General features: G+C 47.0%; 1 long non-coding RNA gene across 2 annotated transcripts; it reads right to left on the bottom strand.

Moving 5' to 3' along the window:
• Nucleotides 1-293: 293 nt before the first annotated feature.
• Nucleotides 294-25262, bottom strand: LOC139805988 (uncharacterized). 2 transcript variants are annotated; one of them, XR_011730070.1, is made up of 6 exons: nucleotides 24837-25262; nucleotides 22127-22302; nucleotides 21486-21644; nucleotides 19852-20010; nucleotides 2144-2259; nucleotides 294-1104 (listed from the first exon to the last, which is right to left on the bottom strand). It is a non-coding gene; the product is annotated as an uncharacterized lncRNA (long non-coding RNA). The 2 variants fall into 2 exon arrangements; XR_011730071.1 differs by lacking the exon at nucleotides 2144-2259.
• Between the last annotated feature and the right edge of the window lie 924 nt (nucleotides 25263-26186).

Here is a 26186-nt window from a genome sequence, read left to right as displayed (position 1 = left end):
GAGCTGTCCCGTGGTCCTGTCCTGTTTTGCTGAGGGGACAGTGCTGTTGAGATGTCATTTGTGACAAACCTCCCCCAGTTAATACTGGCTGAGGACCTCCCCCTCACCTTCCTTCATCCTTCCTTCCTTCCATGAAGCCATCCCCCAGCTGCAGCATCACTCTGAAGCAGCAATTACAGGGAGCAGAGCAAGGAACTCCAGACAGGTCACCTAAATGAACTGAGGGAAAAGTACATGAGAAAACAAGAAAATGTCTTCATCACTTTTCAGGCTTCAAATTGGAAAAACAGGGATCAATACAGCAGAACTTCATTTAATGGTGTGAAAAAACAATCCACCCCAAGACAGGCAGGAATCACTCACTGCAAACCAAACAGGGCAATTAGGGCAGGGCGCAGCGGGACGCAGGGGCTGGGGCCATTCCTCCAGCCTCAGCCACCCCAGCTGTGGGCACAGGGGACAAAGCCACCCATGGAGGATGCTCTGAGGCCACAGAGCAAAATATCCCCCCCAAAAAAGGGCCACGTGGCAGCAGTTTGTGTCTTTTTCACCCTTAGTTTTTTCACCTGTGGTCGTTCCCGTTGATCCCAGGAATGATGAGCAGCTCGGGTTGGGGCAAACACCACGAGGTCTGGGCTGGGAGAGGGGGACACAAAATGTTCTGCCCCTCAGCCCATGTCTCTCAGTCTTGCTCCAGAAGAAGGATGTCCCCAGAAGAAGAAGGATGTGAGCCATGGCTTTATGTTGTCCACGATGCTGGGGATGTGCAGGAGAACCTCTCCATGGGGGTTGTCACCACGATTGCCACTCCTTGTTGGAAGCAGCAGAACCTGTTCTTGGAGGTCTCTTCCACCCTAAACATTCTGGGATTCTGTGAACCTGCAGAGCAATGTTTGCATCCATTCTGCACCCCTCCTCACAGCATGGTCCCATAAAACTCTGGGTGTCAGAGCTCAGCACCCTCCTTGGCCAGCCCATCTCCCCGGGTGACTGTTCCTGTGGGTTTTCTTCCCAGTGAAATGGCAGCTCCTCTCCTGCACCTGAATGCCAACATCTGCCACGGGAGGATTTCATTGCTTTGGCTGTCATTGTCACTGCCAGGTCCTGCAGCATATTAAATAAATTAATACAAGTGATGTAGAGGGAGTATAAAACCTGCCAGGCTTCACCATGTGCCACCAAAACAGAGAGGGGCTGGAGCTGACATTTGCAGAAAATAACATCATGTTATCAAAAGAAATTTGGCATGAGGAGAAAAATATGTTTGCTCTGCACTTAATAACAGCTAAGAGAGCATATTCAAACTCAAATATTTGTAAGGCAGTAAGTTAGCATTTTCTCCTCCCTTTCTCCTCCCTCTCGTCAGTCAAAGGCAGTCCTTGGGGTGCCAAGTCCCAGGGCTGCTGTTTTAAAAGTACATCAAATGCAGAGTGGACATCAAGCCTCAATCTCAAGTCTAACTTTGAATTTATATTTGTCTTCAGAAAAATAATCAGCCCAAAACACATGGTTGCAGCCTCTGGATGCATTTACAGAAAACTGCCATGCATTGCAATTTTTCAATTTTTCTCTCTTCCCTTTTTTTTTTCCCCTTCTGCTGAAACATTGGTTGTATTTTCTCCCTTTATTTATTGGACTGCTAAATGGATTATTTCAGTAATAAATCAAGCCCTTTCATTACATTTTTTAAGGTGTTGTCACTGTTATGAAGTACAGCGTGCCATCAAAATTAAGCTCGGGTTGCATTACCACCTATTTTATAGATAGAGAATTACTTGATGGATTTTTTTTTCCAGCAGTCTAAGCACTTTGTGTCTTTCCTTTGCAGAACAACTGGCTCCCGAGTTTCACAGAGATTTTCCTCTACAAGTTACAAAAATTCCTTGCAGATTGCCTCACAAATATCTCTGCCTTATGTCTTGAAGCAGAAGAATCCTATTTCTTGTGGCCCAGACTAAGCTCTCATGTGAAGGTGAGGAATTGTTAGAGGGGAGAAGCAATGCTGGAGCAGAATTCCCTGGGGTGTCAGGCTCCTCTTGCACTTCCCAAGGGATCAATCAGAAGGAATTCCATTGAAGCCAGCACTGGTTTACAGCAAAAAATAAAAATTAAAACTGCCTAAATGGCAGTGGAATGAGCTGACCTTTGGGTTTTGCTGTGTTTGTAACAGGAGATGCTCATTTCCAAGGGAATTCCTGGTTGACTCCACCTTGCTCCTTGCCTGCTGCCAGCTCCAGTGTTCCCCATCCCACAGCATCACTGCAAAAGACAAAGAGCATCACTGAGGCTTCATTTCCAAACCAGTCTCCAGAACAGGAGTTTCCTACAGACATTCTCCAGTTAGCAAGGGAAACTTCTACTTGGGTTTTTTTTTTTTTTTTTTTAATATGCAGCAATCATCCCTGAAGTTAGATGAGTTGTATGAGTGGTAATAATAATCATAATCCTACACACTTGCAGGAGGCAGAGTCAGCACAGGGCAGCTCAGAAAATCCAAATTTAAATCTCTGAGCTGCATACATGATGGTGATGAGCAACACCAGATCTCTCCTTGCAGAACATGGAGCAATCCTGTACCCCCACCCATAATGTCCACCTGGAAGTACAGTCAGAACCTCCAGGAAGCTGGCAGGGATAAAAGCCTTGGTGTTTCCTACCCCAGAGCAGGAACCATACATGCAGACCCCTTTGCCTCCCTGCTCAGGCTCTCCATCAGATGGAGCACATGGAGACCAAGGAAGGACCTGGCTGAGCTCTCCCCTCACAAACCCAGCAGCAAAGCAACTCTTCTGTTAAATACTTCAGCTGAAAGGAGCATTAAAATGCTGCTGCTCTAAAAGGACCAGAACTTGAGCGTATGTTTGAAGTTAAGTGTGTGATAAAAAGCTTTCTGAATTGCATCTTTCTGAGTTTTATATCTCTCTGGGATGTGAGGCAGAGGAAAGGGACCTGTGACCCAGTCAGTTGTGGTGCAGCATGGCCACACTGCCCTGGGGATCAGCCTGAGCTGCATCTCTCCAGTCAGGGAGATCAGATGGAGGGGACTTCCCAATCCAGACCACTGACCCCCATCTCCTCCCCACACTGCTGCCAAGCTGCTGCTTTCAAGCACTCAGTGGCACTTCAAGGAAAGAGTTACTGCTAAATTTGCAGAGCACAGAGGTTTTCAGCATTCCTCCTCTGTGCCTTTCCTGTAAATCGACAGTAACATTTTGGCCAGAATTTTTAGAAACCAGAAATGTCCCAAAAGAAATGAATACAGAATGCCTCACCTGCAAATTATCCAACCCCCTCTGGTCTCCACTCTGCCTGCTCCTTCTTCCACCACCCCTCCCTGACACAAACTGGGAGCAATCCAAAGAAATTAGTGACATTACCCTTCAGTAGCCCAGTGACACTTATGTTCCAATCTTCAGAAAAGTGACTGCAAATCTGTGGACATGTCTGCCTAGTGCTGCAAAAGTCATTTTAGAAAACTAGTTCCTGCACATTATGGGCAATACTTTGAGAGCTGTACGTGTCAGTGACCCAACTGCTGCATCCTCTGACAGAGCTGCAGAGCATTTCATTTGTCTTCTCTTTCTGGCCACAGTGCTGGCAAGATGAGAGCTTGAAATTTTATGTATTATTTAAACTTTCCCTTTTTTTTTTTTTTTTTTTTCTCTTCCCCCCCCCCCCTCCCCCGTACCATCTCCACTTGTCCAATTTGGGGATAGCCACCAGGTGATGTACTTGTGTCTCTGCAGCCCTGGTGGATGCTGAGCTGGAAGCTGCTCCTCACTGAGCTGGGTGCTGCCCAGTGCCTCTGCAGGCTGCAGGGCTGGAGAAGAACTTCACACCTTCCAAGAAAAAGCAATAATTTCCCTCCAGTGCTCCAGGCTGACTCTTTCTGAGTGCTGAGAGGATGATGCTCATGCTTGGTGCTGTCTGGGGAAGGAGCAGGCATCCCAAGGCACTGGCCAGGAGGAAACAACTATTGACAACTTAAAAACTTTTCTTGTTCACTCAAAAGATAGCAGAGGACCAAGCTGCTCAAGGAGTTAAATGTATTAAGCAATTTACAATTAATATAGAACTCATTCCAAAGATATCTACTAGAGAGTACAACAGGGCAATTAACCCACTAATACACTAGGCTATTACATTGCTATGTCTCTTATTTTAGCCTGAGGTGATTTGAAACGCATTGGATTAAAGGATATTACAGGAGATAGCATGAAAAATAGCTTAATGTAATGAGCCATCCCGTGATGTCTGCTATTAAAGATGATTTGCAGTTGAAAACTACAACATACAGTAGTTCAGCCATTTAGAAACATGAGTACATTTAACCCTTTTCTAGCCCCTGTCCCTTAGATGAATCGGTGCCAGAGTTTCTCCCTCTCCTCCCCACTGCTTCCAACGCCTTTATCTGAGGATTATCAAATGCACCTTATTAAAGTACAATGGTATCTTTGGGAGATTGGTGCCTGAGGTTGATAGAAAACCAGTAATCTGCTAATAACTTTTAAAAATAGATCCCTGAGAGAGTAAATAGGCTCAGGTGGAGGGAGGGAGGCTGGCGAGGCGTTTGCAAAATGGGAACTTGTAGGAAATTTCCAGAGTAGCCTTAGGCCTGCCAGAGCAGCTGCTAAATGGCCACGGAGAACTGGGGGAAGAAAAGCTCCTTATCTAAAAATCTGGGACTGTACAGCTTGGAATGGAAACAGCAGCACCCAGGCTGCAAACCAGACCAGACCGATGGCACTTCTCCTGGGAAGGTGACCCTCACACAGGGATAACTGCAGGGGAGTCAGCTGGTTTTGAGGTGAAAGACACCTCAGAAGTGGAGGACACCTCAAAAGGGTTTTTTTGAGGTGGAGGGTTGAGGCAGGAGGACACGGATGCTGCCTTGACCTTCCAAGCACCCTCAACTGCAGTTTACAGGAGTTTCCCCCCCTGCCCTAGGAAACCCTCTGCACAATCTTCTCAAAATGTGCATGGGTGGAACAAGTGATGAGCCAGCAATTAAAGCAAAAAATCACCAGTGACACAAAGATCCCCAAAATTAATTCTCCACCTTAGAAAATACAACCCAGCATGATCTACCAGCACGGCTCCCAGCCCCATCCCAGCACCAGGCACTTGGGTAGTGGAGGTTGCCCAAAACAGGGTGAATGGCTACTCAGGGATTTGTTTGTTTTCAGTTCCTAACACGTGCCCTGGGATGTAAAAGGTGGGTGCTGATTTCCACTGAAATTATGAGGAGGATCGATGGCCTCATGGTTCCTCCTTTGAAAAAATTTGTGAGCAATGAAGAAAAGAAAGAAAAACTAGAAAAGCGTGATTCTCCTGGGTCTGAGCGGAGGCATTTCTGCACTAAGGTGGAAAAAAGAAGACAAAAAAAAAAAAAAAAAAAGCCACTTTGCCCGTGCTTCAGTAGCATTCAGCAGGGATTTTTGGCAGAGGGTGGTGGTTTCCACAAACCCTTCCGGTAGGGTGGGAGGGAGGAGGTGGCAGGGACCTTCTTCTAATCAAAGAACTTGTCACTGTCACTTTGGTGTTAGCAGATGCCAGGAACAATAACCAGGATGCTCTGCCTCTGAAATGCATTATTAAGAGGCAACATCCATTGCTCTCCAGCCCTGCTCCCACCAGCATTCCTTTTTGTTGCACGTGGGGCTGCCTGCATCCCAAGCGGCGCGGGGAACTGTCATTTCTCATTTCCATCCAGAGGAACAAGTGATTTGGGAGAAGGGGAAGAGGATGACCAGGGCTTTCTGACCTTTTCTCCTTCAATTTCATTCCTCTCCTCTGCGAGGAGAAAATGGCAATCACACTAGGTGGAACTGACAAACTCATCTCGGTGTCACTCCCTTACGGGTACAATCGCCGTGTCACTCGGCATCAGGGACGAGGCGGCGGGGAGGGGATTCTGGGCCCCTGATGGCCCTCACCTGGGAGCAGGTTTGAGCCTTCCCACTGCTCTCTGGGCCAGCTTGGGGTGGGGTTATTTCATCGTGAGCCCACTCGTGCCAACTGCACCAAAAGAATCTACACCCTCCATCTGGTTTTCCTTTCTGAGTGGGGCTCCCTGTCCCCGCAGAACTCCAGGAGAGCTTTGGATGCTCAGCCCCAAAACTGCTCCAGCTGTGCAACAACTAACCCACAAATTAAAGACAGGAGATGGCTCTGATTCCCAGAGAAACATCCCCAACACCTTATGGGTACTGAAGGCAGGAGGGGAGTGCCCAGAGCACCACAGCCCCAGCCATCCAGCCAGCCCGAAGGCTGAAGCTGAGCAGAGGAATGAATTCCTGGCAGGAACAGTGTGAAAGCAGCTGGGCAAGGGGGCTGACTGAGTGCCAGGACCAGTGGCTTCTCAGCAAGGCTTCAAAGCCACCCAGTGCACACACCAGCTGCACTTGACATGGTTTGCAAAGCCCTGGATTCATGCAGGCTGAAGGCCTGTGGGAAGTTCAGAGATATCACCTGAAAAGTTTGGGTTTTTTTTTTTCTAAACTGTTCTTAGCCTCAAAAGAATAAAGGCTGAGACACCAACCTGCTGGAGACAAGAACAAAGAAGGGTTTGAGCATCATTTTAGTGACTTGTAACTAGTTCTAGATGAGCTATGGTGTTGCTGGACTATATATTCCTGGTGAGGGTGATGCAAAGCAGCTGACTGCTCCAAATGCTTGAATGGAAAAGTGCAGGAAGGCAAAGGGGGGAGTGGAGAGAAGCAGGGGAGGTTTCATAAGAGAGATCTTCTACAAGAAAACTCCCTTTTTGGAGGGTAGGAGGGATATTAGTTGGTAACAACAAGAGCTGAGATTTTTGCACTCCTATAAATCATTATTACTGGAATGTCCCCGAGGGGATGAGAAGGATGAATCAGTTACACACACAGAACACCAAACTTTTAGATGGAGAAAGGAAAAAATAAGAGAAGAGTGGGAAAAAAAAAGAGAAAAATAGAGAATGGGGAAGAAAAGGAGAAGAAAATATTGAAAAGAGGGAAAAAAAGAAAGAAGAGGGGAAAAAAAGAAAGAAGAGGGGGAAAAAGAAAAGGGGAAAAAAGAAAAGAAGAGGGGAGAAAAAAAGAAGAGGGGAAAAAAGAAAGAAGAGGGGAAAAAAGAAAGAAGAGGGGAAAAAAGAAAGAAGAGGGGAAAAAAGAAAGAAGAGGGGAAAAAAGAAAGAAGAGGGAAAAAAGAAAGAAGAGGGGAAAAAAGAAAGAAGAGGGGAAAAAAGAAAAGGGGAAAAAAGAAAAGAAGACGGGAAAAAAAGAAGAGGGGAGAAAAAAAGAAGAGGGGAAAAAAGAAAGAAGAGGGGAAAAAAGAAAGAAGAGGGAAAAAAGAAAGAAGAGGGAAAAAAGAAAGAAGAGGGAAAAAAGAAAGAAGAGGGAAAAAAGAAAGAAGAGGGGAAAAAAGAAAAGAGGGGAAAAAAGGAAAGAGGGGAAAAAAGGAAAGAAGACGGGAAAAAAGAAAGAGGGGGAAAAAAGAAGGAAAAAAAGAAGGAAAAAAAGAAGGAAAAAAAGAAGGGAAAAAAGAAGGGAAAAAAGAAGGGAAAAAAGAAGGGAAAAAAGAAGGGAAAAAAGAAGGGAAAAAAGAAGGGAAAAAAGAAGGGAAAAAAGAAGGGAAAAAAGAAGGAAAAAAAGAAGGGAAAAAAGAAGGGAAAAAAGAAGGGAAAAAAGAAGGGAAAAAAGAAGGGAAAAAAAGGGAAAAAAGAAGGGAAAAAAGAAGGGAAAAAAGAAGGAAAAAAAGAAGGAAAAAAAGAAGGAAAAAAAGAAGGAAAAAAAGAAGGAAAAAAAGAAGGAAAAAAGAAGGAAAAAAGAAGGAAAAAAAGAAGGAAAAAAAAGAAGGAAAAAAAAGAAGGAAAAAAAGAAGGAAAAAAAGAAGGAAAAAAAGAAGGAAAAAAAGAAAGAAGAGGGAAAAAAGAAAGAAGGAAAAAAAGAGGAAAAAGATAAATAAAAATAAAACAAAGATTCAAAATAATGAAAGAGAAGGAGACAAAGGCAGAGAAAGAAAGGAAGAGAGAGAGGGAGAAGGAACAAAAGCAAGAGAAGGAAGAAAAGAAAGGGAAGAATCAGAAGAAGGGAATGAATGAACTTTGGAAGCAATTTATAATTCCTTTCACCTACATCATGAATTGAACACACCAAAAAAAAAAAAAAAAAAGAAAAAAAAAAGGCAGGCAGGAAGGGAAAATATTCCGCCCAGCATGCAGATTATCATTTGAAAAGATTCTGTTGCTATGTTTTTGTCCCTGGGTGATGAAAATGAAATTGTCTGATGTGTGCGCCGTGTTAGATTTACCTTTGCAGGGTTCAGGCACAATCAGTGGAGAGGGGTCATGCCACAATATGTCATCTCACAGCTCCATCACACCAACTCCAATTTATAGGAGGAGGTATTATGCATTTCAAAGGAACCCCCTGCTCGTGGCTCTTGTTACTGATCTATATCACAGCTCAGCTGAGGGAAGATTAGTTCTGCTGCAAGGGCAACGAGACTTATTTGTTTATGATTATATTCTCCTTAAAGACACACTATTTTTTTTTTTTTAATGTCTAATTTCAAGCGTGCATTAAAGGGGGTTGGGATGTAAAAGGTGAGAGAATTCTGCACTCTCCCACAAGGAAACCTAATAGTCTTAGTCTCCCATGCATCCTGCTCATTAAAAAAAAAAAAAAAAAAAAATCAAAAAAAAAAATCTCCATTTAAATGCAAATTGGAGTTTTAGCTGGGGACTCCCCCAAAAGCTTTCTCTTGGAAGCACCAGGGAAATAGGATTCAGAAACCTAAAATGGCTGACAGCAGCCAAATGCCTGCAGCAAAGGCTTCCCCCATCTCCATCCCCTCATCCTTCCCCTCCCTCCGGCTCCCTGCCCCGCATCCCGGGACAGCCCCACCACCACCTCACTTAGCACAGCTCTTCAGCTCCAGATTGTTTGACCTCAGGCAAACCTCACCCTGACCAGCCAAAACTCCTCATGTTAGCCTTACAACTCCTGCTCCCTGGTGCTTCCATCAACATCAACCAGAAACTCCATGGCTTTATCCCAGAGAAAAACTCCGGAGGCTCTCAGCAGCCCAAGGAGTGCTGCAGCCCCGGGAAGCCTCCTGGAGGTGGCTTGAATTCTGGGGGGTTCCAGATGACTCTGGGCAGGCAGCGTGTCACCAAGCAGCTGCCACTGGTTTGATGCTCTCCTTGAGGTTGGCATTTTACCCCCAGCTCTGAAAAGCCACGGAGTTCAGGGACCTTGTGAGTGTCTGTCCTGGGGCAGCCAAGGAGGTGTCCACCCTGTGGAAGGAGCCAGACTTCCCTCTCCTTGCCATTGCTGGTTCTTTGTATAAACCACACTCATCTCACTACTTGGAGAGCTCATAATATGATGGGTGAAAACAATTAAACGAAATAGACTGGTAATACCCATGGGAAAACATTTTTAGATATGATATTACAATCTTGTTTCAAAATTGGATTTTGCCAAGAGGAAATACAGTTTATTATAAAACACATTTTCTTTTAATTTAATTATATAATCTTTGGCTTCAGAGAAGGGATGCTTAAATCAGACCCATTTAATTTTCAAGTGTATTCACCCATCACCTAGGGCAAATTGGTTTAAATTAGCAGGTGACTGTAGAAGTTCTAGATATGTGTCAGACAAAAATTTATCCGCGAACTCGGTGTAAAAGACCATCTGTATCAGCAGCAGAAATTACAGGGGATGAACAGACAAGTATCTGAAGAGCAGCATTCGCTCTGATTTCGATGATACCCACTACAAAACCCCATCTAGGATTTATTTATTATTTTTTTTTTATCTTTGTTAATGTTTAGCCAGATCAGTTCATCACGCTGCATGTCTGCACCGTGCCAATAAAAACTGATGACCTGCAGTTAGTTTCTACCAGGTGCATTAAATTCCCATAACGTGAACAGCTCTTGCTAACTCTACCATAGCCTCTTCTTCTGCAGAGATTACATTTCCAGCCTAATGACAGGAGAGGTTTGTTCAGACTCTGCACTCCCTGAACCCTTCCTCCGATCCGGCACGGTGACCCGGGGCTCGCAAAACACCTCGAGTCCAACAACGCTTTGTGAGTTATATCACACTGCTCTCCCCCCAGCCCACCCTTTCCCCCCCCATCATTTTTGGCTTCCTAGGAGCTGAGGGTTGAGGGTGCTCAGGGGTCACTGGGACAAAAAATGTAAGAGTGGCCAAAGAAAACACCTCCGGGCCCCAGCAAAGCTGGTTTGGCACAAGCGGCCACGCAACTCTGGACTCCAAAGCCTAAAAGCTGTGGGTTACTGCTCCTCGCTGTGGCTGGGGGCAACCACTCCCAAAAACAAGAGAGGAAATTCCTCAGGCAAGGGAAAACACTGCCATGCAGGCAGGGCTGACTCGGCAAGAACATTCCAGCAATAATAAATAAGAATATGTGGGACCAGGGCAGCGGCGGCACCACTGCGGGACACAAGGAGCACTCGCCCTCAATAAGCCACAAAAAGCAGAAGTTTCCACTCTTGCCTGGTACCAGCTGGGCCAGGAACCCAGCCAGACAACAAAAGCAACACCAAACCACAACTTGGTTCTGAGGATTCTTAATGCTGTTTTGTTTTTAACAAACAAAACCAAACTATAAATCATGACTCTCATACTGAGCAGTCAGCGCTGATCCCTGTAAGAGCTGAAGCCTCCGAAGGCTCCCACTATAAATAAATACATATAAATATATAGAAATAGAGAGAGAAAACACATATCTAAATAGAAATAGATATGTGCATCAGTGAAGGGAAATTCTGAAAAGGTGATTGCAATGAACTGGAAGTGTTGCTTAAAGGCAAAAACTTCAACTCCATCGAAACATCACTGACAAAAAAACCTCATTTTAAAACACTGATTGCAGCTCCAGAATTCCTACAAGCAAGGTCTAAATCCTTCACTCCAGGTTGGACACAACTCTGGTGCCTTCTCCCCACTCACAGCACAGCTCAGCCCTCCCTGGCACCCTGTAAGCTCCTGGGTGCTGGTTCTGCAGCCATTGGTCCCCAGGGAAGTGCTGCATCCCTGGGACAGGGCAGGCTTTGGGGACCTTGGGGCTTTGTGCCATTTTGCCACTAATTTTGAAGCTGCTGGCTGGATGTGTTTGCCCAACACATAGCTGGATGTGTATGGCTAAGCCATGACTAAATAATATCTAGAATTATTTCAACAGGTGTTGGACACCCACCTCCTTCTGGGTCTTCGATGCTCTCCCCCTTGGCTCCCCAGGTGAGAGAGGGACCAGATCCATCCCACAGGACCAGCCCTGCCAGCTCCTGACATGCAGATGTGCTCCAAGTGTTAGGAAAATGCAGGATCTCAGCCCCTGGCTGGCAAATAAACATTGCAAGGGGCTGTTTCAAACCTTTGTAGTAGCAAATCTCAGCACTTAACTAGTAATGCAATAAGTCCTATCAAGAGCATGCTGAAAGGTGGAATAAATTTCCCAGAGAACAATGCTGGTGATGTATGCATATGACCAAGGCACAATAAAACTGTAGAATGGGAGGAAAAAAAATGCATACAGTCAATACAATAAAATCAGCACAAACACAGGCTGTGTAAGCAAATAAATCTAGCAATCCAAATATTTTACAACACGCTCACATGCAGAACAATTTCCTCCCCTCCCACCCTACCCCCCCACCCTACCCCCCCCCCCCCCCGGGCAAGAAATCTTAGGGCAAATAAATAAATAAATAAAGGAGAGTGTTTTGCATCCTGGTGTATTGTAAAGGCATCAGTGGCTGTCTGCACAAATTACCATTCATCTCGGCGTTGTTGTGGAAATTTTCAAGGGATTTGCAGTAATTATATGACAAAATGCTTGCAAATCTCACTCATTGCTGAATAGAAACACACGGGTCAAAGATTGAACACTCTCAGCTTGGTAATTTGTAAATGTCAATCAGACGGGGGCCAGGGGAGGCACAGAGGCTGCAGCAGTGAAAGGCAGAGCACAGGATTCCGTGGCAACCAGAAAAAGCCTTTTCAGTACAGATTATAAAAGGCACGGGATAGTTTTACTTTCCAGCTTCTTTTTTTTATATATATATATTTATTTTTTTTTTTTTAACAAACTGATCACCTTGCACCAAGAGGAGGAGGAAAAGGGGTGGGGGAGCTAGGAGGAGGGAAGTAAAGAAAGGAAGGAAAAACAGTTTAAATAAAACTGGGGAGATTAAATTAACTGATACATACATTCGCAGAGGTAGATCGTTTGCTCTGTAATAAATATGGACTCCTATCTTCCCAGCTCCCAGACAGCAAGGAAAGCAAAATAAAATTAAAAGATATAACAATAAAAATTATAAATGCATTGTGGGCCTGCAGCCCAACTGCTTGTAACAGAGCTGCCACAGGGCCACATCCCACAGAGCCTCAGCTCTTGGGATCATAAATAGGTAGAGGGAGGCAAGGTGAGAGGGTCCATAGCCCCCTCCCAAACTGCCACCAGGACACAGACCTGCTGTGGGAAGTCAACTCCTGCTTTCCCTTTTTCCCAGAAAGTGGGATTTGGAATTAGTTTGTTTTAAACTTAAAAGAAAAAAAAATAAATAAAAGGAAAGAAAAGAAACAACCCCAGCGTCTCCCACTTCATTGGGAACACGTTCCAGGGACCTGCTCTGCCTCCCAAGGTGCATCCCTGCTCTGCCAGGGTTGTCACAGCCACCAAGGAATTCCTGGCACTTGTCCTCAGGGGCTTGTGGCTTTTCTGCAGGTTGCCCTCTATTTCAGTGCTAACAAAAATGGCATTTGTGTTTAAAAACGGTGACCTCTGGGGTCTCCTGAGGTTGGCTGGCTTGGCTTTTTAAACAAGAAACAGGAAAAAACCCACTGAGTGACAAGATGCTGCTATTTTTGTCCTGGAGACTACAGTTTTTAGGGCTGAAAATCCCATTGCAGGAGAGCTGCAAACACCCCAGGAGCCATGGAGCTGTGCCCAGGGTCAGACTGGTGATGGGTGGCCTGAGCTTTCACCTTCCCCTTGCCTCCCCAGCAATGAGAGGTGGTCTCCTCACCAAGGTTTTCTTAAATTCTGCATCATCTGGGGCAAGTCTCAAGCCCAGAAGAAGGCACCAAGGCCAAGGGGCTGGGAGGTGTTTTCTCCACACAAAAGGTCCCCATGATCACACCCCAGGCTGGCAGCAGCCAAACTGCAGGGTGAGGATTTAACACCCAAACCATGGAACACCCTCAAATCATCATCCCTGGTACCTGGCACCTACCAAGCCAGAGAGGTTACAACAAACACAGCAGAGGTGAAGGTTAGTGCAGAAATGGGAGAAATTCTACAGAGTTTTGTCAATGCCAAAGCCCATGCTGCTGAAATACATCTTTAAAAAAAAAAAAAAACCAAAACAAATCACAAGGTTTCTCTCTCCCTGCTCCATGCCTGGTTTAACAGGTTCAGAAGAATGACCCTGCCATGGGTCACCCCAAGCAGGGGCAGTTGAGTGTCAGCTGCTGCTTCCTCCTTTTCCTCTTCCCCTCACACCATGGGGACACCTGGAGCCTCTTCTGGTGATTTGGAGCAGGATTGTGGCACCAGGAATGAGCAACCTGCTCTGCCATCAGCTCCACCCTCAACTGGATTTAATGAATCCGAGAAAAATTATGAAGTCCCATAAAGCCCCAAGTATCATAAAAACTCTCATAAAATGGAGAAAAGCTATTAACTTATAAATACACCCAGTACATGCAACATCACTCAGATGGCAGAAACTAGCTATAAAATAAAGTCATCTTAAACCATCATTCTGCAAGTTACCAAGTCTCTTAATTCCCAAGGCACACGCCCTGTATGGCATCCAGTCCTCTTGGCTACACCCAGATCCCACGTGGATCTCCCTGTCCCTGTTAAACACACACAGCCCTTTATTTATAATGTAGACAAAGGACTTGGGTCCACCCCATGGAACCTCCTGCAGCAGCTGAGCACATCTCCACCTAAGTAATGTCTTTTTTAACCGATTTCCTAAAAATCCGAGAAGGGCAGAAAACACCTTTGGAATTCCTGCCCCAAGTGAGGATGCTGCAGAAAGAGGGCTTGGGGGAAGGGGGGAAAGAGGAGCTGCAGGAACCAGAACCCCCAAATCAGGGGGTTTGACAGAAATGGGTGGTGCTCTCTGCACCACGAGTCACTGTGCTGCAGCATCAGGCTCCAGATTCTTTGATTTAAGACCAAAATTAAGGCAAACATGCTGAGTGTCCACTGAAAACAAATGGCTCTCTTAATAAGCTTCTTCCTAAGGGGGGGCTTTCATTTCTTAAATATAGGTAACCCCATCTCAGCTGCACACCTGAGGCTTTGCAGAGCAGGTGTGTTTCATCTTGCTCCTTCTAATTTAAAGAGGAGACTTTGTTTACCAACCTCCAAATCACTCTGAAACTATTTCTTCTCTTTATTTACTCTAAAGGTCCTGCACATTATGAATATTCATTGAAATAATTAAACACCCTGTTCACAGCTTGTTGTGCTTGCCCAATAAAACCCAACAGGTTAATGATGATATTTAATATTATTTCACCCATATATCAGCTCAAAGTTTATCTTCCCCTTTCAGCTTCATCAATTCACTGAAAATAAGTAACCCCCATAAAACCCTGCTGAGGATGATAAGTCAGAGGTAGAGGCCTCCAGATATTTGTCTGAGGGTCTTGGTTGGTGAATTTCTCATTTGGGTGTTGACTACAGAAATACAAGGAAGAAAAAACTAGATATGATTTTTTTTTTTTACCTCCTCCTTAAAAATGATTCACATGATGGGGACTTCAGGATAAGTCATGAGTGAGGTGGGGGGAGAGGAAGGAGCACAGAGGGGACCAACAGCAGAAAAAACCCCAAACTTGTTATGGTTCTGCCAGCATTAGAAAAACCTTTTTAGCAAAGATGGTGTCCTAGGGTGGAGGCCTCTGCAAGAAAAATGTGATTTGTGCCTCTGCAAGAAAAATGTGATTTGTGGCTCTGCCCTGCCCTGGGATGGGGGCCAGGGGAGCACCCCAGGCTCCTTGGGGAGATGCCCCCCAGCCCAGGGCTGGTACTGACTGGTTCTATCCCAGCCCCAGAGCTCCCCATCAGCTGCTGAGGGCAGGGTGGTGAAGACAGGGAGTGAGACTGGAGAGGCCCAGCACAAATCAGGAGTGTTTATGAGGCTAACTTACATTAATTTTATCCTTTATGGGCAATAAACCTTTGCTGGCTCATTACTGGCCACTGTTAAGTTTTAAAGGAGTTTGTGGACACCCAGGGGAGGTGCTGCCTCTCCCTGCTGCCACCAGAGAGGAAGAGGGAGGGTTGGGGACAATGCTGATAATCCCAGGGAAGGGACAGAAGCTGGTGGGACAAAAGGGTTGCCACTGACCCCAAATGGGGACTTTCTTCCCCAGACTGGGGGCCCTGCTGGTCTTGTTCCTGCCAGGGGTGGCAGAGGTTGGGGTTCCCTCTCCAAGCTGCATTTACTCAAGGTCTCCTGCATGTCCCAGCCTCCCACCCCTGAACATTTTCCTCCTCTTTCAGAGAAGGTCTCCTGCCCTGATTAACCTTCTCCTTTCTGCCTGCAACAAGTCTCCCACTGCTGCCAAAAGCCCAAGGATGCCACCACAGTGCCCAACAACACAAAACCACAACCACTGGGGCTTCCCATTCCATTCCTTCCATGCTAAACATTTCCCCTGGGAGAGAAGCAACACCAGGAGCAATCAGAAACACCCCCTGAAGCACCAGGGCTGGGGACAGCCCGTCTCCTCCTCAGTGCCAACCAAAAGATGACCCTGCCTTTATTTGCTGCTTACTTTGGTTACTTCAAACACCCTGTAGGAGCAAGTGCCATTGGGTTGGAAAAAAATGACAGAGCAAAATAGCTGGCTGTGAGCAAAAATGATACTAAAGGTGTAAAGATGGAAAATAAAATAAAAAAAGAAAGAAGAGATGGGGAGGGAGGAACCTGCACACACTGCCTGCCCCACAGCTTCACCCACCTGGCTGCAGCCACTCCCTGGGTCTTGAACATCAGAGAAATATTATTCTGAGAATTACCTGAACTTTTATTTAATGCAATCAAAGCTCATTTTCAATGGGAATTAGCCCTGAAGTAGATGACTATTAAGAAATGCTGGATGATGTATGGCTCAGCCCTCTGAGCTAATGAATTCCCAAATACCTGGTGGGGAAGTGCAGGGGAGGGGTCTGGGGGGTGTTAGGGGCTGGCCTGTTGGAGAGGTGGCTGACAGGACAAACAATTAAGAAAATGGCTAATTTAGGCCTGAAATTAAGGCAGCTCTCAGAATTTATCCCAGCAAAGCAGCTAGTCCTCTAGCAGAGCTTCAGCAGCTTCACAGGTTGCACCTAAAGTTCCTCCTGGAACTACTCAAAGGAGACACAAAACTACAATCAAATCAACAAACATTCCTCACCCCAGAAAAAAAACAAAAAACAAACCAACAAACACAGAGCAAGAGAAAAACCAGAGGTATTACTCCTCTTAGGGGGTTTTACAAGGCATTTGCTAGTAATAGAATTGTTAGCATCACATGATGAGAGATTATTCCCAGCCTTAACCAAAGGGGGCAAACTGGTTAAGAAATCAAATAACACCAACTTGTTTTCAGTTTGCTTCCTCCCAGTTCTTAGCACTTTTTAAGTGAGTGAAGGAACTCAGGGCAAACACAGGAGAAGAGCAGAGCTGGGGTGGCAGGGTTGCCCCCCTGTAAAACACCTCTTTGCAAGAAGGAGAAAAGGAAAAAAGTCAGTAAAAAACCCAAAACACAACACAGTAAAATAAAATCAGTAACCAAGGAAGTGGCTCCTACCCCTGCAGAGGCAGCAGAAAACCTCCAGTTCCCTTCAGCAGGCTCTGAGCTGAGGGGAGACAAGAACAGAGGTGCAGCAGCTCAGCTGCTTTTATAAACCTGGAGGAGGCTGGGGAAGCAGCTGGATAACCTCTGGATAACCTCTGGATAACCAGGAACACCTGAGTGCCTCCTCCCAGCCCTGGGGGATTCAGCCACAAGTTGCTTTTAGAAATCATTCCTTTCCCTGCAGTTTTCATGAATCTCTGCACCAGGCAGACACCACCCTGACCCTGGCAGCTCTCAGCCAGCACTGCCCGGGTGCCACAGCCCTGTCCCCAGGGCAGGCTGAGCCCTGCCAAGCTCATCACACATCACCCAAAAGCAGAGTGGGATTCCCCAGATAACTTTTGCTGCTGTGGACCTCAAGCCTTGAGTTTTCCCCTCCTGCTTCTCATTGCTTTGTCCTTCTGGGAGACCACAGAACGCCCATGGGTGCCTGTGGGTGCCCACGTGTGTCCATGTCTAATATCAGAGCTCCATCTAGTGCTGCTCAGCCCCCCCTTGCCAGCCCAGCCTGCTAAGGCCAGGAAGAAGGGAGGGGGTGGGAAAAGGGGGAAAAAAAAAAAAAAAAAAAAAAAATTAAAACATATTAAAGGTGTTAATAAGCGACTTATTTAAACGGAGTATCACATATTGAACATTAATCACCTGGCAGTAAAAGTGTAATTAAGGAGTCACTCTGCCTTCTGGGGAAGGCTCGCTTGGAAGCTGAGAGAAAATGGTCTCTTTATTAACACAAATTATTTTATTTGGCTAAAGGTAATAATTCTAAGTGAGGTCAACGGGCCTGGCGCACAGGCGAGCGGCGCGGGGCCGGCCAGCGTTTCCATGGCAACCGAGCCAAGTTCATCCTCCACGGTAATGGCTTTGCTCTCCCACCACCCCTCGGGATTGTTTCTTGGGGGAAAAAAACAAAACAAACCAAAAAAACCCAGCCTTCAGTCTGTCAGTGGCACCTCCTCACCCCGCCCCACCTGGGACCACGCTGGAGAAACCTCCCCAAGCTTTTTCCTGGTGGCTTTTGCAGAAGTGCTGTGGTTCTAGAGTGGTGGCACCATCCTGGCACCCACCAAAGGGTCTCCAGGTGGGAATGCTCCTCAGCAAGCAGGACCAGCACATGATACTGCTTTTTATATTTTCTAGCACTATTTTCATGGTTTATATTTCCTAGGATGGCTGTAGGAGCCCATCCATCCAGGCCCCACATGGGAAGCTCCCTCCAGCAGGGCTTCAGGGGGCTGCAGCTTTCCTGGGAAGCTCCAACAAAGTGCAGCCCCCAAGGAAAGCCATGCCAGGGAGGTGCCCCCCACCTGCTCTCCAAAAAAATGTGCATTTTCTTCCTCATTTTAGCCCAGCTCTAGCTATAAGGGGCACCCAGTTGCAGCTATTTACTTGCCAGGATTTCCAGGCTCTCATTAGGAGCACGGAACAGATTAAAAATAGAATTAATTTCATAAACTGAGCCCTAATAAACCTACCAGTAAAACCCAGCTGTCAAGCCCCCTTTTCCTCCCCAGCAGATTCCTCTGCTGGCAGAACTCATGCTTTATTCTGTCTCCTGCAGATTATTGTCTGAAGGTGGTGGTGATTTATCTGTCTCCCATGTCATGTCACCCGTTTATGTACACTATTATATGTAGAGTGTGGCATTAACATTTTACTATTATTCTTACCTTTCAATGCAAAAAGATAAGAGTGTAAATCTGGGAGACAAGGGACGTGTCAACAGAGCCCAGCCAGCACTCCTGGGCACCACTCCTCATCCTCCTCCCTCCACACACCCAACCCGGGGCTCACCAAGATGTCCCCTGCCTGGTGACCCCACCACCAAAACCTGGCCCCACCACAGCACCCAGGATCCACCAGTCCCACCCCAAATAAAACACACATCCCCCTTAACACCAACATCCTTTGTCAGCATCCTCCTGGGAGGTCCTGTGTGTTGCAGACATCAACCACCTCCCTGCCACGCCAGACGGAGCAACAAACAGCCTACTCACAACTTATGGCCAGGCCTGAGTAACTTATTAGCACCTAGTCAAGATTAATCAAGCAGGGGAAGCTAAAGCAGGTCCCTAATTAGTTGCTGATGATAACTATATTTGTCATCCTCTCCCAATTAGTCTACTGTACGTTTTGGAGTTTAATTGCACCTTGCTCTTCATTTAAATGTCATCACGTGCATATATTCTCCTCATTCTAGAGTAAATTTGAGGAAAAGTTGACATTAAGTATAGATTATCTTTAGGTTTTTTGTAATTAACACAACTGAACTGTCTTTGGACTAAATACATCTCCTGACACTATAAATCTGGCCATGCTCTTGGCTATTTCCAGGAGTGCCACAGATGCAGGGTGGCAGTGGTGACACTGGGGCCATGGTCAGGATGTGTCCCCCCCATCCTGTGTCACCCTGAGGACAGGACATGGGTTGCACCCAGTTTCCATGGAGCCAGCTTAGAGGATATTCAATATATTGATGGACAAGGGAAAGCTCCAGCCCAGTGACCAGTGCCTCTGCATCCCAATGCCTTTAACCCTTCAGTGGCTGCCTAGAGCTCCCTGGCACCTCCAGCCTCCCCCATGCTGACCCCATCTCCCCAGGGGTCTTGCCAGGCTGTCCCCATGCAATGCTGGTGTCCCAGGACATGGCCATGGCTGGGCACAGGCACCCAGAGCTGCTCCACAGCCACCCCGAGGGGTGACAGAGCCTGGGACAAGCACACGTCCCCACCACCCACCCCAAAACCTCTGGGCCTGCTGGGACTCGGTCCATAGGGCACCCCCAAAGGTTTGGGCACCCCATGACACCTCCTGAGCACCCCTGAGAGCTGGAGAAGATTCTGGTGGACACAGCTCTGCCTCAAGTCCCTGCCCTGGTGATGCTGGCTCGGAAAACTAAGGTCAGGCTCATGAAAAAGAAGAGAAGGAGATGGGAAAAGCCATGAAGGAAGCTGTAGGATCCTACCTGTCCTGTAGGAAGAGGCTCAGTGCATGGATCATCCCTACTGCCTATTAAAAGCCAAGAAAAAAAAAAAAATCACTCCAGGCTTTGCATTTCCAAACTGCTGCGGGGCTCGGCGTGTCCAGCACGGGGATGGCTTCCCTGGGAGGAGGCTGCTGCTGCCTGCATGGACAGGGAAGGAGAGGAGAAAGGAAAAGTGGGGAAAAAAATAGAAAAAAAAAAAAAGAAAAATCAAGGAGTAGTCAAAAAAAGTGTATTAGAAGCAAATTTGGAAAGAAATCAATGGCATGTAATTAGATTTCATTTTTTCCTTCGTGTTTTGCAGGGCTGGGGGTTGTGTATGGGCTCTGTATGAGCAGAGAGATTAACGTGGGGAGAACAGGTGCTGGCTCATGAGCTGGTGGCCACCAAAGCATGACAGCTCCATCACCACTGGCAGGCAGCACAGCAAAATAAACAGATAAATAAATAAAGGGGAAACCATGCAGGGAGGAGACGGCCTCTCGCTTGTTTAGTATTTTAGCTGCTGTACACACAGCTCGTCCTGCCAGCTGGAGAGGGCTGTGCAGGCAATGGGGCTGTGCCTGTCCCCAGCCCCAGGGGGGTGTCACACACAGTGGCATTGGTGGCCCTAAAGCCATGGGGAGGGACCCTGGTGTTCCCCCTGCTCCCAAGACTTCACTGCCTGCTCCTGACGCCGGTGCAAGCCCAACACAGGAGCGTGGTCACTGGGACAAGAGAACTGGGACCACCAGGATGGCTCCTGCAGGAGCACGTGTGCAGCCACATGTCCAGAGACACTCAGAACCCTGGCTGCAGGATGTATATATCTGTGTGTATACATTATTTTTTTTTCCTATCTCCCTGTACATCTCTCAGTGCCGAGGGCCCAACTGCCGTCGCTCCTCATCCTCCGTAGTTGTGAGCCTTTCTTTCCTTGTTGTTGTTTTTTACCCTTTCACCTTGAAAATTAACCTAAAACACAGGGTGCTGCACACATGACTTACTCAAATAAATTGCATCCTTAATTATGAACACCCTCCACTCCTCTGTGCTCCAGGCCACACTGCCCCAGCAGAACCCCCCCCTCCTGATGAGTGGTTATTGAACACGGGAACAACAATCAACACTAATTAAATACTCAGCTGTTGAGGGGAGACAATGTTTATCAAAAAATGCAAGAGGAGGGGAGAGCATCTTCTGTTTTCTATAATTAGTTAGCAATATTCCCCAGGCACTCTTGGAAATCGAACTCGGGTTTGTTCACATCTGTTTGGCACAAGCAGACAAAGGCCACCACAGGCCTGGAACCCCCTGGACCCCCTCAAATGCAGCACCCCTGGAAGCACTTCCACCACCCCTCTCATCCCTGTCACCAAGGGAGATGAGGATGTTGGAGGGGGACAAACCAGCAGAGTGGCTGTCAGCCTGGAGATCCTGTCCAGGGAAGTTCTGGGGACTTGGATGGGCAGAGGTGTCCCAGCACCAGGGGTCTTTATCCCACAAACACAGAGGTCCTTGTCCCCTACAGCTAATCCCACAAGCACTGAGCTGCCCCAGAGAGCAGAAAGGGAAGGGTGATGGCCCAAGGTGTACACCTCCTCCCCTTGCCCCCCGTTAAAAAACAAGCTCCTCACCAGCAGGAAATCATTGGAATGCAAATTTATACCTTTTTAATTCTTCAGTAGTTTTTCAGCCAGGGAAGAGGCAGGACAAGGCTGTTCATTTCCCTCTGTCTCACGTTATTACTGGCTTAAAGATCTCCTCGGTGGCAGAGGACAAGAGTTGAAGTCCCCCTGAAGGAGGGAAGTAAGGAGATTAGTGACTGGCAGGGCTGGCTCCTGCAGCAAACACTGCTTTATACCTGACTGAAGAGCAACAGGAATAAAACCCCCTCTGTCCTACCCTACGTGCTGCTCTTTATCCAAGGCCTGCTGAGCCTCGCACTTACTACTTACTCACTACTTACTCCTACCACTCGTGGGCCTCCCCTGCGTGCAGACACTCCCACGCTGGCCACGAGAACCTTTCTGCAGCCCAGCCCACCCCATTTACACTCTCCAAACCCCCCCTGGAATGTTCAGGATTAACAATTCCCTGTACAGCCCCGTGCCCCGGTGCGGCGGGGCAGCTGCATCCCGAGGATGCTCGGGGGATGCTGGGGGGGGATGCTGGGTCCGGAGGGAGGGTGAGCCCTGGGGACACCCCCACCCCAGCCCCCTCCTGCCTCCCCCCAGCAGCCGGTTGCTTCCCACTGCCCGCTTCCATCCGTCAATACCGTGCGCAGTCGCCGGGGGGCCCGGATCGATAGCCAGAGGCAGAGAAGTGCTGGGGTTGGGGAGGAGGAACAGAGCTTGGGGACACGGGGCCATCCTGGACCTCTGGGGCTCCATCCCTGGCACTCGACGCCAAGGTTTTCACAGTAAAACAACCAGGTTTTCACAGTAAAATGTGCTGTAAAAAGAAAAAAAAAAAACAAACCGGTTGAAAGCTGATCCCAGCTCGCTGTCAGCGCTGGGCTCCCAGTCCTGTGTCCGGGGGGTGATGGGGACTTCACCTCCTCTTGTCATCCCCTCTTGCTTTAAGCATCCAGAGCCAAAGGTCCCTGTGGATCAGCAGGTGGCTTCTCCTGGCAAGTTGGGAGGTTACAGTAAGTGGCAGGTGATGCTGTCACCATTCTGCCCATCCCAGGGATCTCAAAACACTTCCACCAAGACCAGGGATAAACTCACCCTGCCTTGCCCTCCACTCCCAGGTGATAGGGATGGGGGTGGCACTGCCACCAGGAGCTGGGACAAGGCAGGACAAGCTGGGACAAGGCAGGACAAGCTGGGACAAGGCAGGACAAGCTGGGCTAGGCCAGGCCAAGCCAGGATGTTGGCAGAGCAGAAGCTGTCACTGCTGCAGCTGCACTTGGAGGCTCAGCTCGTGGCATCAGCACTGCAGTTTTATATAACCAGCCTCCAAAATCAGTTCATTGCCCTTGCACTCCACTGTGATCTACCCTAAATACCTACAATATTTCTGGTAGTAAACAATCTCCAAGACTCATTTCTTAGAGCAGCAGCAGATGGTCAAGAGCATTTCTTGAAATTGAATATTATAATGAATTTAGGATCGAAAAAATTTACATAATAATCTGTTTTAGATTCTGATAGTGAAGAAACCTACACAGAAACTGCTTCTTTTCAGCTATTTGAATTAAAGTAGAAATCCTCAAGTACTGTAATTATAAACAAACTCTTTGCTGTTCCAGATCCAGGAAAGAAATTGAAAAATTAACTACCCAGTGAAGCTCAAGGCCACATTTCAGCCTTCATTCATTGGTGATTTTCACCTCTGGCAACCCTGGGGTGGCTGGAGGGGGATGCTCAGGGCTCTGCTCACGGGGTCCTGCCTGTTGCATTGGAGCTGACTCCAGATTTGGCTGATCCCAGGGAGTGCTTGGCCTGGGAAGCTCAGGGAAGGCAAGAGGGATGGGGGCCTTGGAGCTCTCAGCGGGGCTGCACCCACAGATGGGGAGGGGGGGAAATGAGAGGGGAGGGATGGGATGGCATAAGAGAGGGGGGGGGACACCTATGCTGGGATTAGCTATGCCCAGATCCCAGTGAAGAATCTTCCTCCAGACCCAGCATGAAGCTCTGGGTGCTGGGAACTGTGTCCCCCCCTCATGTTCCCCCCCTTGCAGCCTCAGGGTGGTCATGGTGGCACCCTGCAAGTGAGGCTGTGAAGTCCCTCTTGGGGTCATCTCCCCCTGATGGCACCCAGCACAACCCTGGCAAACCCAGCAAAGCATGGAGAATGGTTGGAAGGGACCTTAGAGACCATGAAGATCCAACCCCATCCCTGGGATGGGCTGGGACAGTCACCACTGTCCTCCCACACATGCAGGAAAATTCCCCTTCCCCCCCAGGAAGTGCCCAGGAGATGCAGAGGGCCTTCTCTTTTTGAAAAGCAAATATTTAGTCTAGATAAAAAAACAAAAAAAAAAAAAAACCAAACCCCAAGAGCATTTTCCCCAGGTAATACTAGTAACTAAAATAATCACATTCACTTTGCTGGTTTAATTTTATATTTCCATTTCTACCTTATCTTTTTCCTGCAAGCATCATTAAACCACACCATAACAAAAATACATGAACTGTTATTCTTTCAAGAGAAGCCATAAACCACCTCAAAGCTTTCCAAGTCTATTCTTATCTGGTACATCTTCCTCTGGCTCTTTTTTTCTTTTTTTTTTTTTTTTTACCTTCATGCATTTCAGAAAGGTATTTTTCCCCTAATGTTAAGAATAGTTGCATTGAAAATGAGATGCTGCCTGTGAAAAGCCCCTCTGGAGGATTAAATAAGTAAAATATAGCCAGAAAATAAACTGGAACCTCATTAAAATAATTTTGCAAGAAGAAATCCTACTTTACAATAGGTTTTCAATATCACTTAGAAAATTCTTAGAGTCATATATACATGTTCTTAATTCAGGACCTTCCATTAAAACAAGACATTACCCAGGGAACTGAAAGGCCATTTACAACTCTTGTTTATAGAGAAATGCAGATTAGGCCCAGATGCAATCTCCAGAAAAAGACTTGCAATGTGGCTGGAGCAGGCTGGGTGCTGCTGAGAGGTGCTAATGAGGGCTGGGAAGATGCCAAGATCCCCCTAAACCCCCCCTCAGTTATCCTGCTGGGTAAGGCTGACCCTCACCCACCCCTCTTGCCTCCCCCTCACTTCTAAGCTGACTCTGGGGGTCACCAGGGCTCTGCCTGAGATGGTTTCATGGCACCAAATTGTTCCATCCTCAGCAGACAGGGACAAGACCCTGCAAGAAGCTTGCTCAGGGGTTTGCAAACCCCCTGATCCCCCCCTCCCCAAGCTGCCACTCATGGGATGGAGCCTGTGTGCCAGGAAGGATCCCAAATGGCAAAGGGACAAGCCCCTCCTTGCTGTAACTCTGCAGCACTCCTGGTTCATGGGATGTAAGACCCTACCTTGCACAGGGACACGTGGCTGCAGCCCTCCTGGGACAACCTCCATCCTGCCTGGGGAAATCTGCAGCCAGGGGTGCCCAGGTCCAGCATCACCACCCTGGAGAACCTTGAAGAACAGGGAGAAAAACTCATCTGGAGCAGGAGCTTGCAGAACAACAGAATCACAGACTGATTTGGGTTGGAAGGGGCCTTAAAGAACATCTAGGCAGCCAGTGGAGGTACCCCCAGTGCCCACAAATACTTTCTCTCCAGAGGCTTCAAAAAACATCATGAAATTAATTATTTCCAGTCCCACTGAAAACATGATGAGAAATTCTTCAGCTACCTCCAAACCTCCCTCATTTTGAGTTGGGCCTTAAATTAGAATCATTCAAGTTGGAAAAGACCTTTAGGATCATCAAGTCCAACAATCAACCCAACACCACCATGCCCATTAAACCAGGCCCTGAAGAGCCATGTCTACATGTTTCTTAAACACCTCCAGGGATGGTGACTCCACCACCTCCCTGGGCAGCCTCTTCCAATGTTTGACCACTGCTTCAGCAAGAAATTTTTCCTAATATCCAATCTAAACCTCCCCTGGTACAACTCGAAGCCATTTTGTCTTTAATAATCCTGACTGAAGCCCAACGGAGGTTAAAGCATCCTCCCTTGAAAATAACAAAATAATAGCAAAAAAAAAAAAGCAAAAAAATAGAAAAATAACCTGTTCACCTCCCAGTCAGGACCTCCCCCAGTTTTAAGGGGGCAAAATCAGAGCCATGCAGGTATTACCCACAGCACAGCCACTGCAGAAACACCCCCACAGTCACCAAACCCGATCAGAGATGATATTTGGGCAGCAACTTCTGTAGAGAATAAATATCACACTTCAATTTCATGGTAACTTAGGAGGGTTTACTGGAAAATACCATGGCTTTTACATGGTTCTACCAATTACTGAGCAATTACATGTAACCTAGATCTGGAGGACATGCAGTAGTGATATAATGTATTCCTCCCTGTGTTAAGAAGAAAAAGGCAGTTCATAGAAAACACTTTTTTTTTTTTTTTTTTTTAAATTATAAACCCCTCCACAATATTCCTGTGTGACAGTATTAAAACTCCACATCACCATCAACCCCAAAGCCAGGGCTGCCATCCCATTAACACGTCACTTGTGGGATGAGCAATAAAAATTTACTTTAAGCTGTGCCATATGTCGCTCCCCACAAAGTTTTTATTATTCAGCTTCATCAAGTTGTACCTCAGCCCCCGTGCAATTAAATCCCATTTAGCAGCACTGACCTTTGGGTTTGAACTTGTCATTCCTACAGCTGGCTTGGAGTTTAACAGCACTTTTAAATCATG

This window comes from Heliangelus exortis, chromosome 21 (assembly GCF_036169615.1).
Source record: "Heliangelus exortis chromosome 21, bHelExo1.hap1, whole genome shotgun sequence".
In the NCBI taxonomy this organism is placed as follows: domain Eukaryota; kingdom Metazoa; phylum Chordata; class Aves; order Apodiformes; family Trochilidae; genus Heliangelus; species Heliangelus exortis.
The sequence above is the reverse complement of the archived record's forward strand: the minus strand, read 5'-3'. Positions and strand labels throughout refer to the sequence as shown.